The sequence below is a fragment of the Bombina bombina genome, chromosome 1 (assembly GCF_027579735.1).
Source record: "Bombina bombina isolate aBomBom1 chromosome 1, aBomBom1.pri, whole genome shotgun sequence".
In the NCBI taxonomy this organism is placed as follows: Eukaryota; Metazoa; Chordata; class Amphibia; order Anura; family Bombinatoridae; genus Bombina; species Bombina bombina.
Window position 1 is genome coordinate 1,592,822,406 of NC_069499.1, and position 20,177 is coordinate 1,592,842,582.

The 20,177-nt window shown below is 40.1% G+C and overlaps 1 protein-coding gene across 1 annotated transcript in view; it reads left to right on the forward strand.

The window, feature by feature from the left end:
* Positions 1 to 20,177, forward strand: part of SHISA6 (shisa family member 6) — a 1,135,433-nt gene that overhangs the window by 793,353 nt on the left and 321,903 nt on the right. The window lies entirely within an intron of this gene.

Consider the following 20,177-nt stretch of genomic DNA (forward strand, 5'->3'; position numbering starts at 1 on the left):
CAAGTGACCACAGCCTGTAGCCACCCCTGATGCCCGACAGCACCAGTACTCAGGGTCCCACCCTGTGGCAGACTCCAGCTGCCCAGACTAGGTAGCTCTGCCAGAGTGTCCTTCCTCTGCCTGGAATAGTCTGCTATGTAGCTCAGGAAAGTGATTCGAGCAGGAGCCCACCCAAATAACTAGACAGACTAGCATTCAGGTGAGAATAGAACTGATTTTATTGAAAACAAACACTCCTTTTAAACAGACAGCTCATCTTGATAAGAACAGAAGACAATGCCACAGTTTTCCCGCCATTCCCGCTCCTCCAGACAGCCCGACTCCTCCATAGAAGCCACAGTCTCACATAATCCCAATACTTAGGGGTGGCAATTTCGGGGTGATCCCGGTGGAGCAACAGCACTTGCAGGGTGTCATTTTAAAGCTCTCGGTCCCCAGATGCCACATTCCAAAAATCAGCATGATTCGTTACTGGGAGTTACAGTCCGTTGAATTTATGGGGTTAGGGGTATCCAAAAACCCCAGTTCCCAAAGGAGCTTCCCTCTGATAATTGTCACAGCTCTTGTCCTCCCTAGGGGCTACCAATCCACAAAAGAGTGGAGCTCTGGGGTAAAGGGCTGCTGGAGCGACCAGGGGTAAAGTTAGCGGGTGTCCTGCTGTCCTGTAGCCTACCGGGAGTTCCAGGAGCCCAGCCAGCCTGAGAGGAGTTAGGCGGGTGTCCGTTGTGAGGCGGCCGACCGGGAGTTCCAGGAGCCCGGCCAGCCTAGGAGGATTTTCCTGGTCATACACCAGCTCTTCACAAAACAAGCAAACAAAAGCTTCCAGAGATTGTGGTTGCTCTGAGGTGCCCAAAACCACTGAGAAACAGGGGTGAGGTTGTAGGGGGGGGGGTTGGGGGTAGCCTTAGCTGTCTGGTATCTGTGACAGAATTCTATCAGCCAATCGGAATTAAAAGTTAAAAATCCTATTGGCTGATGCAATCAGCCAATAGGATTGAGCTCGCATTCTATTGACTGTTCCAATCAGCCAATAGGATTTTTTAACCTTTAATTCCGATTGGCTGATAGAATTCTATCAGCCAATCGGAATGCAAGGGATGCCATCTTGTCTTGGATGACGTCATTTAAAAGGAAATTCATTCTTAAAGAGCCAGCGAAAGAAGAGGATGCTCCGCGCCGGATGTCTTAAGATGGAGCCGCTCCGCGTTGGAAGGATGAAGATAGAAGAATTCTGCCCGCCTGGAGGACGAATTCTTGCCGCTTGGATGAAGACTTCTCCCGGCTTCGTTGAGGATGGATGTCCAGTCTTCAAAAACTGTATGTGGATCTTCGGGGGTTAGTGTTAGGTTTTTTTAAGGGTTTATTGGGTGGGTTTTATTTTTAGATTAGGGTTTTGGGCACAGAAAAAGAGCTAAATGCCCTTTTAAGGGTAATGCCCATCCAAATGACCTTTTCAGGGCAATGGGGAGATAATTTTTTTAGGTAGTTTTTTTTGGGGGGGGTTTGGTTGTGTGGGTGGTGGGTTTTACTGTTGAGGGGTTGTTTGTATTTTTTTTTACAGGTAAAAAAGCGTATTTCTTTGGCGCAATGCCCCGCAAAAGGCCCTTTTAAGGGCTATTGGCAGTTTAGTGTATGTTTTTTTTTTATTTTGGGGGGCTTTTTTATTTATTTTGTGTAATTTAGTGGGGTTTTTTGTAATTTAGTTAATTGTATTTAATTAATATAATTTATTTAATTTTAGTGTAATTTTAGATGTTAGTGTAACTTAGGTTAGGTTTTATCTTACAGGTAAATTTGTATTTATTTTAACTAGGTAGCTAGTAAATAGTTTAACTATTTACTAACTATTCTACCTAGTTAAAATAAATATAAACTTACTTGTAAAATAAAAATAAAACCGAAGACAGCTACAATAAAACTATTAGTTATTTTGTAGCTAGCTTAGGGTTTATTTTATAGATAAGTATTTAGTTTTAAATAGGAATTATTTAGGTAATAATAGTAGGTTTTATTTAGATTTATTTTAATTATATTAAAGTTAGGGGGGTTAGTGTTAGGGTTAGTCTTAGGGTTAGGTTAAGGGGTTAATATATTTATTTTGTTTTATTGATGTGGTAGGCCAAATGTTTAGGAGTTAGTAACTTTAGTATAGTGGCGACGGCGATGCTGGGGGTGGAAGATTAGGGGTTAATAAGTGTAGGTAGGTGGCGGTGACATTGTGTGCGACAGATTAGGGGTTAATAAGTGTAATGTAGGTGTCGGCGATGTCGGGGTGGCAGATTAGGGGTGTTTAGACTCTGGGTTTATGATAGGGTGTTAGTTTTAAACATACATTTTTTTCCCCATAGGAATCAATGGGACTGCGTTACGGAGCTTTATGCTCCGTTTTTGCAGGTGTTAGGCTTTTTTTAGCCGGCTCTCTCCATTGATGTCTATGGGAAATCGTGCACGAACACGTAAAACCAGCTCAAAGCAGTGCTGGCATTTGTGTGCGGTATGGAGCTCAATGCTGCCATATTGCCCGCTAACGACGGGTTTTTGCAAACCTGTAATAGCAGCGCTATTAAAGGTGAGTGGTGGAAATAACTTGCAAGTTAGTACTGAGCCACTCATAACGCAAAACTCGTAATCTGGCTGAGAGTTAATTACTTTATAACTCTAGATTCCCACATTCTGTATTTTATAACTCCACAACATGGTTCATCATGTGGAAGATGACATTCTCTTTTTTAACAATATGTCACAAGCAGGGCTGAATTGCCCTACGAGGATACCAGGAGATTTCCCCATGGGCTGCAGCAGCAGGGGGGCTGGAAAACTACAATTTAAAGGGTGATTAATGGATGCAATTGGGTTGCAGGGTTGCTATATAACAGTAATATTTAATACAAATTAATATTATTTAATTCTGAAAATATCCTGTTGCTGGCTTGTAACACTAGCACTAGTTATTTATTTAACTTTATTTAAGCTGCTGTCCAGCTGCTCATTTGCTGTTCAGAAGTTATTCCCCATAGAAAACTGTGAGTGAACACATTTTGTTAACAAATACATTCTGAATAACTCCACGAGAAAAAATCTGCCAAAATTATTTTATTTTTTGTTTTCTGTGATGAACAATTAATCGGAAACAATGTTTTATTGTTGCACCCGTCTATTGATTGACAGCGCATACGTGGGAACCAGACTACTAGCAGACATGCAGTGGGGAGCTTACCTCCTATAATACTCATGTACCCACTATAGAAGGCTGGGCTTTTCTGGTTTAGAACAAGCAATATTGATGTGTAATCGACTACGGAACTAGCTGAACCACCTCAGATAACTCAAGTTATGTTATTGCTCACAGTCAGCTGATACAGAATCACATTGTGCTCACCTGCTCTCTGTAGAACACTTTAACTGTTTGACTGCCAGAGCATGAAAGCATTTTCTGGCTGCTGAGGGATTAAGCTAATGTATTTAATGTCAATTCCGTGAATGTAATCTAATTAACTGCTTTACAATTACATGTAACTTCCCAACCATTCTTTATGGTGCTCTGCACTTGTCACCGAACTACAGACCTGTTTAATGTGATTCTATTGACTCTCCTAGTGTAATACAACCTTAGCTAGGTTTAATGAATAGAGTGGAGAGAGATTTATAGACTGGCTGCAGGGCGCTGTAATAAATCATATCAGTTGCACTTCTTTCTTTTTTTAACATTTGGGAAATCAGGAATAAAAAAACAGCAAGAAACCTTGAAAAGGTTTTAGTGCAGATTGTGCCAACAAAATGTATCTGTAGTCATTAAAAGATAGAAGGAAATTACAAGATGTTTCAATAGAATTCTGTTGAGTTTACAATTCTCCTGGTATCTTTCCCAATAGAGATCAGCTGGGAGACGTTTAAAGGGACACTCAATCAAAATTAAACTTTCATTATTCAGATAGAGCATGCAATTTTAAACAACTTTCCAATTTACTTCCATTAACAAAATGTCTTTTTATATTTAATCTTTTTGAGTCACCAGCTCCTAATGAGCATGTGCAAGAATAAGTGTGTATGCATTTGTGAATGGCTGCTGTCACATGGTACGTGTATGCATTTGTGATTGGCTGATGGATGTCACATGGTACAGGGGGAGTGGAAAAAGACATAACTTTTAAAATTGTCAGAAAAAAAATCTACTGCTCATTTGAAGTTCAGACTAAGTGCTATTGCATTGTCTTGTTATCTTGCATTTGTTGATTATGCAAATCTACAGTGTTGACTGGTCCTTTAAGAGCAGAGGAACAGAAAAGGCTAATGGCTTGAGATGCTCATTAAAGTCTCTGCAGATCTGAAATGCGTGGGATCCTTTTATGAAAGGAAAATCGAAAATTGTGTTTACCAAAAAACAAAAAAAAGAACTTGCAGGTTCTAAGCATCACAAATGCAGTTAATATTTTTTTGTTTTTGCGTATGATATTCTGTCTACTAGATTTTTGTCACGTGTATCGGATAAGTGACAGCACATGTGACCCTTTTTAAGGAGTTTATCCAAATTGTGTGTTGCAAGTCAGAGCTTAGTAGCTGAGATATTATACTGAATTAAATTATTACCATTATCATTACTTTAATTCTGCCGCAAGTCTATAAAAACGGAGAAAAACAAAGTGTTGCAGCTTTTACATTTAATGAGACATAAATCACCTTAAGATTGTAATTTAAAATGTATAAAAGATGTGTAGTAAAAATAATTTGCAAATTTGCCATTACAAGAGGCTGTTTTTTGCTACTGCAAGCTCGCAGTAGCATTTTGCACTTATGAAATTAAAGGGACAGTCTACACCAGCATTTTTATTGTTTTAAAAGATAGATAATCCCTTTATTACCCATTTCCCAGTTTTGCATAACAAACACAGTTATAATAATATACTTTTAACGCCTCTGCAAACTGCCCCTTTTTTCAGTTCTTTTGACAGACTTGCAGTCTAGCCAATCAGTGCCTGCTCCCAGATAACTTCTCGTGCACAAGCACAGTGTTATCTATATGAAATATGTGAACTAACACCCTCTAGTGGTCAAAAACTGTTAAAATGCAATCTGAAAGAGGTGGGCTTCAAGGTCTAAGAAATTAGCCTATGAACCTCCTAGGGCTTTCAACTAAGAATACCAAGAGAACAAAGCAAAATTGGTGATAAAAGTAAATTGGAAAATTGTTTAAAATTACATGCTCTATCTGAATCATGAAAGTTTATTTTGGCCTAGACTGTCCCTTTAACCAGAGATTAGATCTCTGGTTAATTTTATAAATGTGCCCCAAATGTCCCCAAAATACAGTGGTGTGTAATTTATTAAAAAATAAAAATTGAAGCATTTTTATTTTTTAATAAAATAACTGCACCAGGTAGTTTTTGGAGTTAAAGTTGGCGGTGTGGTACATTGCGGTCTATGGGAACTGTGGGTAAATATATATATATATATATATATATATATATATATATATATATATATACCCTTAGTGGGTAAAGTGTATTGCTGTGGATTGATTCTGGCACCTAGAGGGTTAATTAGTATTGCTGTTTGCTGATTCCAGCACACAAGAAGTTATTCCATAAGACATTCACAGATCTGCAAGAAAGTTTAGCTTTAATACACGTTACAGGTTTTGTCATAACCGTTACTGCACACTGCTGTACATTCAACACTTACACCTAGATTACAAGTCCTGCGTTAGCTTTAAAAAGCAGCGTTAAGCGGTCCTAATGCTGCTTTTTAATGCCCGCTGGTATTACGAGTATGGCAGGTACAGGTGTACCGCTCACTTTTCTTCCGCGACTTTTGGCTACCACAAATCCCCTTAAGTCAATTGCGTATCCTATCTTTTTAATGGGATTTGCCTAACACTGGTATTACAAGTCTTGGAAGAAGTGAGCGGTACAGCCTCTACCTCCAAGACTCCTAACACATATAAAAGTCAGTAGTTAAGAGTTTTATGGGCTAACGCCGGAACATAAAACTCTTGACTAAAGTGCAAGCTATGATTATGGCTGTCGCCGAAACGCATAAGCAAGAGAATGCTATGCCATCTGTCTCTATGTTGTTCAAATTGACAAGTTTTAAATGATAGCTGAAGAACTTAATAAAAGTTAAGTTTTATTTTATCGGAATCTGCCTGGTGCTCCTCATTTGATCGTTTGATCGCTGTATATGTAATTGCCCCAAAGTAATCAGCTCTTTTACCTGTAAAAAAAAAAAACAAGATCCCCCAACATTAAAACCCACCACCCACACACCCCTACTCTAAAACCCACCTGATCCCCCCTTAATAAAAACTAACACTAACCCCCTGAAGATCACCCTACCTTGAGCCGTGTTCACCCAGCCGGGCCGAATTCTTCATCCAATCCGGGCAATGTGGTCCTCCATCCGGCAGAAGTCTTCATCTAAGCAGGCCAGAAGAGGTCCTCCATCCGGCAGAAGTCTTCATCCAAGCGGGCCAGAAGAGGTCCTCCATCCGGCAGAAGTCTTCATCCAAGCAGGGCAGAAGAGGTCCTCCATCCGGCAGAAGTCTTCATCCATCCGCGGCTCCATCTTCAAGACCTCCGACGCGGAACATCCTCCTCAGCCGATGGACTAACGATGAATGAAGGTTCCTTTAAATGACGTCATCCAAGATGGCGCCCCTCGAATTCCGATTGGCTGATAGGATTCTATCAGCCAATCGGAATTAAGGTAGGAAAAATCCAATTGGTTGATTTAATCAGCCAATCGGATTGAAGTTCAATCCGATTGGCTGATTGGATCAGCCAATAGAATGCAAGGTCAATTCTATTGGATCAGCCAATAGAATGCAAGGTCAATTCTATTGGCTGATCCAATCAGCCAATCGGATTGAACTTCAATCCGATTGGCTGATTAAATCAACCAATCGGATTTTTCCTACCTTAATTCCGATTGGCTGATAGAATCCTATCAGCCAATCAGAATTCGAGAGACACCATCTTGGATGACGTCATTTAAAGGAACCTTCATTCGTCGTTAGTCAATCGGCCGAGGAGGATGTTCCGCGTCGGAGTTCTTGAAGATGGAGCCGCGGATGGATGAAGACTTCTGCCGGATGGAGGACCTCTTCTGGCCTGCTTAGATGAAGACTTCTGCCGGATGGAGGACCACATCGCCTGGATTGGATGAAGAATTCGGGCCGGCTGGGTGAACAAGGCTCAAGGTAGGGTGATCTTCAGGGGGTTAGTGTTAGTTTTTATTAAGGGGGGATCGGGTGGGTTTTAGAGTAGGGGTGTGTGGGTGGTGGGTTGTAATGTTGGGGAGGGGATTGTATTTTTTTTTACAGGTAAAAGAGCTGATTACTTTTGGGGCAATGCCCCGCAAAAAGCCCTTTTAAGGGCTGGTAAAAGAGCTGATTACTTTTGTAATTTAGTATAGGGTAGGGAATTTTATTATTTTGGGGGGCTTTTTTATTTTATTAGGGGGCTTAGATTAGGTGTAATTAGATTAAAATTCTTGTAATATTTTTTTTTGTAATTTAGTGTTGGTTTGTTTTTGTACTATAGTTTAGTTTATTTAATTGTATTTTAGTTTAGATAATTGTAGGTAATTTATTTAATTAATTTATTGATAGTGTAGTGTTAGGTGTATTTGTAACTTAGGTTAGGATTTATTTTACAGGTAATTTTGTAATTATTTTAACTAGGTAGCTATTAAATAGTTATTAACTATTTAATAGCTATTGTACAAAGTTGCCTGTAAAATAAATATAAATCCTAAAATAGATAAAATGTAATTATTAGTTATATTGTAGCTATATTAGGGTTTATTTTATAGGTAAGTATTTAGTTTGAAATAGGACTAATTTATTTAATTATAGTAATTTTATTTCATTTTATTTAAATTATATTTAAGTTTGGGGGGTGTTAGGGTTAGACTTAGGTTTAGGGGTTAATGACTTATGACTTATTATAGTAGCGGTGACGTTGGGGGCGGGAGATTAGGGGTTAATAATTGTAGGTAGGTGGCGGCAACATTGGGGGGGCAGATTAGGGGTTAATAAAATGTATTATAGTGTTTGCGAGGCGGGATTGCGGTGGTTTAGGGGTTAATACATTTATTATAGTGGTGGCGATGTCCGGTCGGCAGATTAGGGGTTAATAAGTGTAGGTAGGTGGCGGCGACGTTGGGAGCAGAAGATGAAGGGTTAATAAATTATAATATAGGTGTTGGCGATGTTAGGGGCAGCAGATTAGGGGTTCATAGGGATAATGTAGGTGGCGGCGGTGTCCGGAGCGGCAGATTAGGGGTTAATAGTATAATGCAGGTGGCGACGATGTTGGGGTGGCAGATTAGGGGTTAATAGTATAATGCAGGTGGCGACGATATTGGGGGTGGCAGATTAGGGGTTAATAAGTGTAAGGTTAGGGGTGTTTAGACTCGGGGTTCATGTTAGGGTGTTATGTGTAGACTTAGAAAGTGTTTCCCCATAGGAAACAATGGGGCTGCGTTAGGAGCTGAACGCTGCTTTTTTGCAGGTGTTAGTTTTTTTTCAGCCAGCTCAGCCCCATTGTATCCTATGGGGAAATCGTGCACAAGCACATTTTTCCAGCTTACCGCTACCGTTAGAAACGCTGGTATTGAGGTGAGAAGTGGAGCTAAATTTTGCTCAACGCTCACTTTTCTGAGGCTAACGCAGCCATTCAGAAAACTTGTAATACCAGCGTTGTTTAAAGTAAGCGCTGGAAAAAAAAGGCTTGTTAGCACCGCAGGTCTTTACCGACAAAACTCGTAATCTAGCCGTTAGTGACTTACACAGGTTGTCCCCCTTATGCTGAGTCACAGTCTGCTCTCTCATGCACAAGACTGAAATATTCCTGTCAAACAAAGGTTTTGTTTCTAAAGGTGTTTATTACAACAATGATTCCATGTAGATATGAGCTGCAGAAAGATAGACCGACCAATAGATAGTGAGACCTATAGATAGACAGACCTATAGACAGACAGACCAATAGATAGACCGACCAATAGATAGACAGACCTATAGATAGACAGACCTATAGATAGACAGACCTATAGATAGACAGACCTATAGATAGACAGACCGATAGATAGACAGACCTATAGATAGACAGACCTATAGATAGACAGACAGATAGACCGACCAATAGATAGACAGACCTATAGATAGACAGACCTATAGATAGACAGACCTATAGATAGACAGACCGATAGACAGACAGATAGACCGACCAATAGATAGTGAGACCTATAGATAGACAGACCAATAGATAGACCGACCAATAGATAGACAGACCTATAGATAGACAGACCTATAGATAGACAGACCTATAGATAGACAGATCTATAGATAGACAGACCGATAGATAGACAGACCTATAGATAGACAGACCGATAGACAGACAGATAGACCGACCAATAGATAGACAGACCTATAGATAGACAGACCTATAGATAGACAGACCGATAGATAGACAGACCTATAGATAGACAGACCTATAGACAGACAGATAGACCGACCAATAGATAGACCGACCAATAGATAGACAGACCTATAGATAGACAGACCTATAGATAGACAGACCTATAGATAGACCGACCAATAGATAGACCGACCAATAGATAGACCGACCAATAGATAGACAGACCGATAGACAGACAGATAGATAGATAGACAGACAGATAGACAGACCAATAGATAGACAGATAGATAGATAGACAGACCTATAGATAGACAGACCGATAGATAGACAGACCGATAGACAGACAGATAGACAGACAGATAGATAGACAGATAGATAGACAGACCTATAGATGGACAGACCGATAGATAGACAGACCGATAGACAGACAGATAGACAGACCAATAGATAGACAGATAGATAGATAGACAGACCGATAGACAGATAGATAGATAGATAGACAGACCTATAGATAGACAGACCTATAGATAGACAGACCTATAGATAGACAGACCTATAGATAGACAGACCTATAGATAGACAGACCGATAGATAGACAGACAGATAGACAGACCAATAGATAGACAGATAGATAGACAGATAGATAGACAGATAGATAGACAGATAGATAGACAGATAGATAGACCGAAAGATAGATAGACCGATCTATAGATAGACCGATCTATAGATAGACCGATCTATAGATAGACCGATCTATAGATAGACCGATCTATAGATAGACCGATCTATAGATAGACCGATCTATAGATAGACCGATATATAAACAGACCGATAGATAGACAGATAGACAGACCGATAGATAGAGAGACCGAAAGATAGATAGACCGATATATAGATAGATCGATATATAGCTAGACCGATATATAGATAGACCGATAGATAGACAGACCGATAGATAGATAGACTGATAGATAGACAGACCGATAGATAGACAGACCGATAGATAGACAGACCGATAGATAGATAGACCGATAGATAGACAGACCGATAGATAGATAGACTGATAGATAGATAGATAGATAGATAGATAGATAGATAGATAGACAGATCGATAGATAGATAGACCGATAGATAGACAGACCGATAGATAGACAGACCGATAGATAGACAGACGGATAGATAGACAGACCGATAGATAGACAGACCGACCGATAGATAGATAGACCGATAGATTGACAGACCGATAGATAGATAGACTGATAGATAGACAGACCGATAGATAGACAGACCAATAGATAGACAGACCGATAGATAGATAGACCGATAGATAGACAGACCGATAGATAGATAGACTGATAGATAGATAGATAGATAGACAGACCGATAGATAGATAGACCGATAGATAGACAGACCGATAGATAGACAGACCGATAGATAGACAGACCGATAGATAGACAGACCGACCGATAGATAGATAGACCGATAGATTGACAGACCGATAGATAGACAGACAGATAGACAGACCTATAGATAGACAGACCGATAGATAGACAGACAGATAGACAGACCTATAGATAGACAGACCGATAGATAGACAGACCGATAAACAGACAGATAGATAGATAGATAGACAGACAGATAGACAGACCAATAGATAGACAGATAGATAGATAGACAGATAGATAGATAGACAGATAGACCGAAAGATAGATAGACCGAAAGATAGATAGACCGATCTATAGATAGACCGATATATAGATAGACCGATATATAGACAGACCGATAGATAGACAGATAGACAGACCGATAGATAGAGAGACCGAAAGATAGATAGACCGATATATAGATAGATCGATATATAGCTAGACCGATATATAGATAGACCGATAGATAGACAGACCGATAGATAGACAGACCGATAGATAGATAGACTGATAGATAGACAGACCGATAGATAGACAGACCGATAGATAGACAGACCGATAGATAGACAGACCGATAGATAGACAGACCGATAGATAGACAGACTGATAGATAGATAGACCGATAGATAGACAGACCGATAGATAGACTGATAGATAGATAGATAGATAGATAGATAGATAGACAGACCGATAGATAGATAGACCGATAGATAGACAGACCGATAGATAGACAGACCGATAGATAGACAGACCGATAGATAGACAGACCGACCGATAGATAGACCGACCGATAGATAGACCGACCGATAGATAGACCGACCGATAGATAGACCGATAGATAGACAGACCGATAGATAGATAGATAGATAGATAGATAGATGATAGATAGATAGATAGACAGACCGATAGATAGATAGACCGATAGATAGACAGACCGATAGATAGACAGACCGACCGATAGATAGACCGATAGATAGACAGACCGATAGATAGATAGACCGATAGATAGATAGATAGATAGATAGATAGACAGACCGATAGATAGATAGATAGACAGATAGACTGATAGATAGATAGACAGACCGATAGATAGATAGACCGATAGATAGACAGACCGATAGATAGACAGACCGACCGATAGACAGACCGACCGATAGATAGACCGATAGATAGACAGACCGATAGATAGATAGACAGATAGATAGACAGATAGATAGATAGATAGATAGATAGATAGATAGACAGACCGATAGACGAATAGATAGACCGATAGACAGACAGATAATAGATAGACAGACAGATAATAGATAGACAGATAGATAGAAGATATTTCAAATGATATTTATTCTCTACTAGTGCAGCCGGATAGGGATTGCTGCCGGTGCTTAACCCTTGAAAGCACAATCATTCATGGACAAAGAGTAACACTTGTTGCTTTCCTTAGCACCAGGTATTCTCCATTAGAAGCATCAAACAGTCTTTTTAGGCAGTAATAATCTCTGAGTATAGGCTTTGTTCGGTGACAATTTCTCAAAATATGCAAACACTGTAATTCTTTGTAAGCAAGTGCTCCGACTGGTAGAAATGAACAGTTCATACAGTTTGGTCTTTAAGTATAAAGCATAGCTTTTATTGGTAAAGTGGGTAAAAAATATAAATTCACAGACCTTAGTGTTGTCGGTATGTATAGCATATTTCATTACCGTTACCTCTGACCCCCAAATTTGCGTCACCGCGAGGTAACGGTATTGAAATATGCTATACATACCGACAACACTAAGGTCTTTGAATTTATATTTTTTACCCACTTTACCAATAAAAGCTATGTTTTATAGTTAAAGACCAAACTGCATGAACTGTTCATTTCTACCAGTCGGAGCACTTGCTTACAAAGAATTACAGTGTTTGCATATTTTGAGAAATTGTCAACTAACAAAACTTGGAGATTATTACTGCCTAAAAAGACTGTTGATAGATAGATAGATATGCGACAGACAGGCAGACAGACAGACAGAGCGATGATAGATAGACACATCTGCTTATTTGGTAACCAAGATAATTAGAGTAAAAAAATTATATAGTAATTCTTTGGCTTGTATATTAAATCGGCCTCACCCCTTAATGACATTCTCTAGTAATTACTCTCTAAAAGATATTGAGATTTTAGTATGTAAATATATATTTTTATTCATTTGTGTATTGTAAATATAAATCATGTTTTTGCTCTCGTATGAATAGTGACAGAAGCATTAGCAATAAATAAGCACAAAACAAATTGTTAGACCATTTATTAGATATTGTAAACACATAGTGATGAAATAATCTACAATGAAGTTGTACATAATACACAATAATAATCACATTAGCATAATAAAATAGAAACCGGTAATACGTTGTGAAGTGTTGCTTCATTATTAAACTCACCTAAAATGCATCAGTTGCTCATTGATAAAAAAAAAAGATTTGCTTGTTGGTCTCTGATCATACCCCTCACCCTGCAGCCCCTCTGTCAATCACACACCCAAATTACACCTCATATCAGTTCAGTAACACTGCAGCCCCTCTGTCAATCACACACCCAAATTACACCTCATATCAGTTCATTAACCCTACAGCCCCTCTGTCAATCACACACCCAAATTACACCTCATATCAGTTCATTAACCCTACAGCCCCTCTGTCAATCACACACCCAAATTACACCTCATATCAGTTCATTAACCATGCAGCCCCTCTGTCAATCACACACCCAAATTACACCTCATATCAGTTCATTAACCCTACAGCCCCTCTGTCAATCACACACCCAAATTACACCTCATATCAGTTCATTAACCATGCAGCCCCTCTGTCAATCACACACCCAAATTACACCTCATATCAATTCATTAACCATGCAGCCCCTCTGTCAATCACACACCCAAATTACACCTCATATCAGTTCAGTAACACTGCAGCCCCTCTGTCAATCACACACCCAAATTACACCTCATATCAGTTCATTAACCCTGCAGCCCCTCTGTCAATCACACACCCAAATTACACCTCATATCAGTTCATTAACCCTGCAGCCCCTCTGTCAATCACACACCCAAATTACACCTCATATCAGTTCATTAACCCTGCAGCCCCTCTGTCAATCACACACCCAAATTACTTCTCATATCAGTTCATTAACCCTGCAGCCCCTCTGTCAATCACACACCCAAATTACTTCTCATATCAGTTCATTAACCCTGCAGCCCCTCTGTCAGTCACACACTTAATTACACCTCATATCAGTTCCCTAACCCTGCAGCCCCTCTGTCAGTCACACACTGAAATTACACCTCATATCAGTTTATTAACCCTGTAGCCCCTCTGTCAGTCACACACTTAAATTGCACCTCATATCAATTCTCTAACCCTGCATTCCATCTGTCAATCACATACCCAAATTAAACCTCATATTGGTTTTCTGAACCTGCAGCCCCCCTGCCAGTCACATACCCAAATTAGACTTTTATATTTTTCCCTAACCCTGCAACCCCTCTGTGAATAACATACCAATATTACACCTCATATCAGTTCCCTAACTCTGCAGTCTCTCTGTCAGTCACATACCAATAAAATAGCTCATATCAGTTCCCTAACCCTGCAGCCCCTTTGTCAGTCACATACCAATATAAGAGCTCAAATCTGTTACCTAACACTGCAGCCCAGCTTTTAATCACATACCCAAATTACACCTCATATCAATTCCCTGACCCTGCAACCCCTCTGTCAGCCACACTAGCCTGACCCCATAAGAACTGATTCCATCACCCATGGACAAGGATAATTCAGACTGATATACTGCAGCACACTAACCTGACCCCAAAAGAAGCTTTGTCCTTATCACCAATTGACAAGAAGAGTTCAGACTGATATACTGCAACCCACTAGCCTGACCCTATCAGAAGCTTTGTCCCTATCATCAATGGACAAGGAGAGTTCAGACTGATATACTGCAGCACACTAACCTGACCCCATCAGAAGCTCAGTAACATCACCCATGGACAAGGAGAGTTCAGACTGATATACTGCAGCACACTAGCCTGACCCAACAGAAGCTCAGTCCCATCACCAATGAACAAGGAGAGTTCAGACTGATATATTGCAGCACACTAGCCTGACCCAACAGAAGCTCAGTCCCATCACCAATGAACAAGGAGAGTTCAGACTGATATATTGCAGCACACTAGCCTGACCCTAACAGAAGCTTAGTCCCCATCACCAATGGACAAGGAGAGTTCAGACAGATATACTGCAGTGCACTAGCCTGACCCTAACTGAACTATCCTTATCCATTGGTGATGGGGACTAAGCTTCTGTTAGGGTCAGGTTAGTGTGCTGCAGTATATCAGTCTGAACTATCCTTGTCCATGGGTGATATAGACTATGCTTCTGACTGATATACTGCAGCACACTAACCTGACCCTATCAGAAGCTTAGTCCCCATCACCAATGGACAAGGAGAGTTCAGACTGATATACTGCAGCTCACTAGCCTGGCCCTAACAGAAGCTTAGTCCCCATCACCAATGGACAAGGATAGTTCAGACTAATATACTTCAGCTCACTAGCCTGACCCTAACAGAAGCTTTGTCCCCATCACCAATGGACAAGGATATTTCAGACTGATATACTTCAGCTCACTAGGCAGTCCCTAACAGAGGCTTAGTCCCTATCACCAATGGACAAGGAGAGTTCAGACTGATATACTCCAGCTCACTAGCCTGACCCTAACAAAAGCTTAGTACCCATCACCAATGGACAAGGATAGTTCAGACTGATATACTTCAGCTCACTAGCCTGACCCTAACAGAAGCTTTGTCCCCATCACCAATGGACAAGGATATTTCAGACTGATATACTTCAGCTCACTAGGCGGTCCCTAACAGAGGCTTGGTCCCTATCACCAATGGACAAGGAGAGTTCAGACTGATATACTTCAGCTCACTAGGCGGTCCCTAATAGAGGCTTAGTCCCTATCACCAATGGACAAGGAGAGTTCAGACTGATATACTCCAGCTCACTAGCCTGACTCTAACAGAAGCTTAGTACCCATCACCAATGGACATGGATAGTTCAGACTGATATACTTCAGCTCACTAGGTGGACCCTATCAGAGGCTTAGTCCCCATCACCAATGGACAAGGATAGTTCAGATTGATATACTTCAGTGCACTAGCCTGACCCCATCAGATGCTTAGTTCCTATTACCAATGGTCAAGGAGAGTTCAGACTGATATACTGCAGTGCACTAGCCTGACCCTAACAGAAGCTTAGTCCCTATCACCAATGGACAAGGGAAGTTCAGACAGATATACTGCAGTGCACTAACCTGACCCTAACAGAAGCTTAGTCCCTATCACCAATGGACAAGGGAAGTTCAGACAGATATACTGCAGTGCACTAGCCTGACCCTAACAGAAGCTTAGTACCCATCACCAATGGACAAGGAGATTTTAGACTTTGATAATGCAGAACATCAGCCTGACCACTTCAGAAATTCAGTCCCATTACCCATGGACAATGAGAGTTTAGACTGATATACTGCGGGACACTAGCCTGACCCCATGTGCCTGCTGTGAAAGGCACTAATGGGTTACAATAATATTATCATTAAATTCCATAGAAATCTTTTGAGACTTTTTAAATTTTCCATTAGTTGCCTAAACCCATCTTTTGTTTGTGTGGATGACCCTAGATATGGAACTGTTGCTTAAATAAAAATAATCATTCTTATATTAGAGGGACATTGTAAAAAAACTAACTCTCACCTAGATTTCAAGTTTTGCGCTTTACTGGTTGCGTAAATAACGCAATAAAATGAGTGGTAACACACATTCCGTAGCGCTGACATTACGAGTTACTGAAAAACCTCCTTGTGCTGTAGGTTAAGCTTCATACCGCACAAAAGCCAAGGGCTGAGTTTACGTGCTTGTGCACGCTTTCCAACATAGACATCAATAGAGAGAAGGTGTTAGAAAAAACTAACACCTGCAATCGCGGCATGGCAAATTGGCGTAACACATCCCCATTGATGTCTATAGGGAAAAGAAAGTTAGGTTTAAACCTAACACCCTAACATAAACCCCTAGTCTAAACACCCCTAATCCCCCACTCGCTGACATCGCCAACACTAATAAAAGTTGCGACGAGACCAATCTCGCCACTGTACATTGGAGGAGCCTTGTTGCCCGCCTGCTGCCTTTAGACTATGGCCCCATGTTGAAACGCTTACTTTTCCCCTGCAAAGACACGAAAGCCAGGTCATTCAGTACTTGCCCTATTTGAACAGTGATACCCCAGATAGCTATGCCATGTAGCCCATTTGTATAATGAAAGACTTTGGCTCCATGGCAATTGAACTGTATTTCTCTGTCTGTGCTAATTATATCCACCATTGTGTAAGATAATTGTATCTACCATTGTGTAAGCTAATTGCATCCCAGGCAGAGGGGATGATTTTGTGTGGGAGTGTCTGAGAGTATTGTATGTGTTTATTGGTTGTTTTACAAAACCCTGTGGGTGGTACTAATGTGTAAAAATGTGTATATAAGAACAATAAACCCACAGCTCTGGCTGATATCTGTTTGACCCTCACCATGGAGCTTTGACTCATGCTTGGGGGGAGGGAGATGGGAAATTTACTGTATGCTGCCTGTGCCTCTGTCCTTTTATGCCAGGGTTATACCGTTACAAAAGTTATTAACCCCTAATCCACCGCTCCTCGACATCGCCAACACTGATAAAAGTTGTTAACCCCTAATCCGCCGCCCCCAACATCGCCTACACCTAAATAAAGTTAACCCCTAATCCGCTGAACTAAATAAACATATTAACCCCTAATCCGCCACCCCTCACATCGTAACTAATAAACTAAACCTTTTAACCGCTAAACCGCCCCCCCCACATAGTAACTAATAAACTAAACCTATTAACCCCTTAACCGCCACCCCTCACATTGCAAAAAACTAAATTAAATTATTAACCCCTAAAACTAACACCCCCCTAACGTTAAACTAAAAGTTACAATATAACTATCTTAAAATAAAAATATAAAAACTTAAAGGGATAGTATAGTCAAAATTAAACTTTTATGATTCAGATAGAGGATGCAATTTTAAGCAATTTTCTAATTTACTCCTATTATCAATTTTTCTTCGTTCTCTTGATATCTTTATTTTAAAAAACTGGAATGTAAGCTTAGAAGCCAGACCATTTTTGATTCAGCATATGGATAGCACTTGCTGATTAGTGTCTAAATGTAGCCATCCAATCAGCAAGTGCTATCCAGGTGCTGAACCAAAAATGGGCTGGCTCCTAGACTTACTTTCCAGCTTTTTAAAATAAAGATAGAACAAAGAGAACAAAGAAAAATTGATAATAGGAGTAAATTAGAAAGTTGCTTAAAATTGCATGCTCTGTCTGAATCATGGACGTTTATTTTTGACTAGACTATCCCTTTAACTGTGAAATAAAAATAAAACTAAGAATAAACTAAAAAATGTACCTAACATAACTATTCTAATAAAATAAAAAAACTACCAATTAAAATTCCTAAATTACACATTTAAAAACACTACAAAAAAAATTAATAAAATAAAATTGTAATAAAACTACAAAAAATAACACACACTAAAAATATGAAAAATAAAAAACTCGGATTACAAAAAATAAACAAAATTATCAAAAATAAAAACAATTACACCTAATCTAATAGCCCTATAAAAAAAAGCCTCACCCCCCCAAATAAAACCCCCCCCTAACCTACAATAAACTACCAAAAGCCCTTAAAAGGAACTTTTGTAGGGCATTGCCCTAAGTTAAACAGCTCTTTTACATACTAAAAATTACAAACTGCCCCCAACAGTAAAACCCACCACCCAACCAACCCCCCAAAATAAAAACCTAAGTCTAAATAAAACCTAAGCTGCCCATTGCCCCTAATGGGGCATTTGTATGAACATTTCCCTTAAAAGGGCATTCAGCTCTTTTACTGCCCTTAAAAAGGCATTAAGCTCTTTTACAAGCCCAAACACCAAAAAACAAACTAAAAAACTAACACTAACCCCAGAATATCTACTCATGGTTCCTGAAGTCCGGACATCCATCTCCATCCAGGCGGCAAGAAGTCTTTATTTAAGCGGCAACATCTTCATCCATCGTGGGGGTGTCTTCTATCTTCATCCCAGCAGCGCGAAGCAGAGCTATTCCGGACTGGCAATGTCATCCTGCACAAGCGCCCTCTTCACACGATCACCGCCGTACACTGAAGTTGAATGCAAGGTACCCGTTTAAAAATGGCATACCTTGCATTCCTATTGGCCGATTTGATTCTTCAAATTCAAATCAGCCAATAGGATGAGAGCTACTGAAAATCTATTGGCTGTTCAAATCAGCCAAATGGATTTAAGTAGCTCTCATCCTATTGGCTGATTTGAATTTGAAGAATCAATCAGCCAATCGGAATGCAAGGTACGGCATTTTTAAATGGGTACCATGCATTCAACTTCAGTGTATGGCGGTGATCGTATGAAGAGGACGCTCCACGCAGGATGTCAATGCCAGTCCTGGATAGCTCCGCTTCACGCCACCGGGATGAAGATAGAAGACACCCCCTTCATCACCTGGATGAAGACTTCTCGCAGCCTGGATGGAGATGGATGTCCGGACCTCAGGTACCATGAGTAGATATTCTGGAGTTAGTTTTAGGTTTTTTTTCCCCCTCAAGATTAGGGCTTTGGGCTTGTTTAAGAGATGAATGCCCTTTTATGTGGGTGGGTGGCGGATTAGGGGTTAATAGGTTTATTTAATAGTCTTAATGTGGGTGGGCGGCAGAATAGGGGTTATTAGGTGTAATATAGCATTTGCGATGTGGGAGGGTGGCGGTCTAGGGGTTAATAGGTAGTTTATGGGTGTTAGTGTACATTGTAACATTTTAGTTTTGTAAAACATTTTTGTTTCGCAAAATCCATAACTACTGGTCACAGATGGCAGAATGGATAGTGTCGGTATAGGCTGTATTGCAAGCATTTTAGCCAGACTGCACAACCGGTAATACGGCCCTATGGAAAATCCTGCACTCAAAACTAATTTTTTTGAGTGTGGAATGGACGTTGCATTACAGGCTAAAATGCTTGTGGTATAGCTACAGTATACCGCCACAACTCGTAATATGCGTTACAGGCTATTCCAGCGCAATGGGCAATTTTTCAGCGGTAATAGCTGTACCGCACCATTATGCAAAACTTGTAATCTAGGCATAAATAAATAACATCTGTGTGTTCTTTACCAACTCCATTCCACA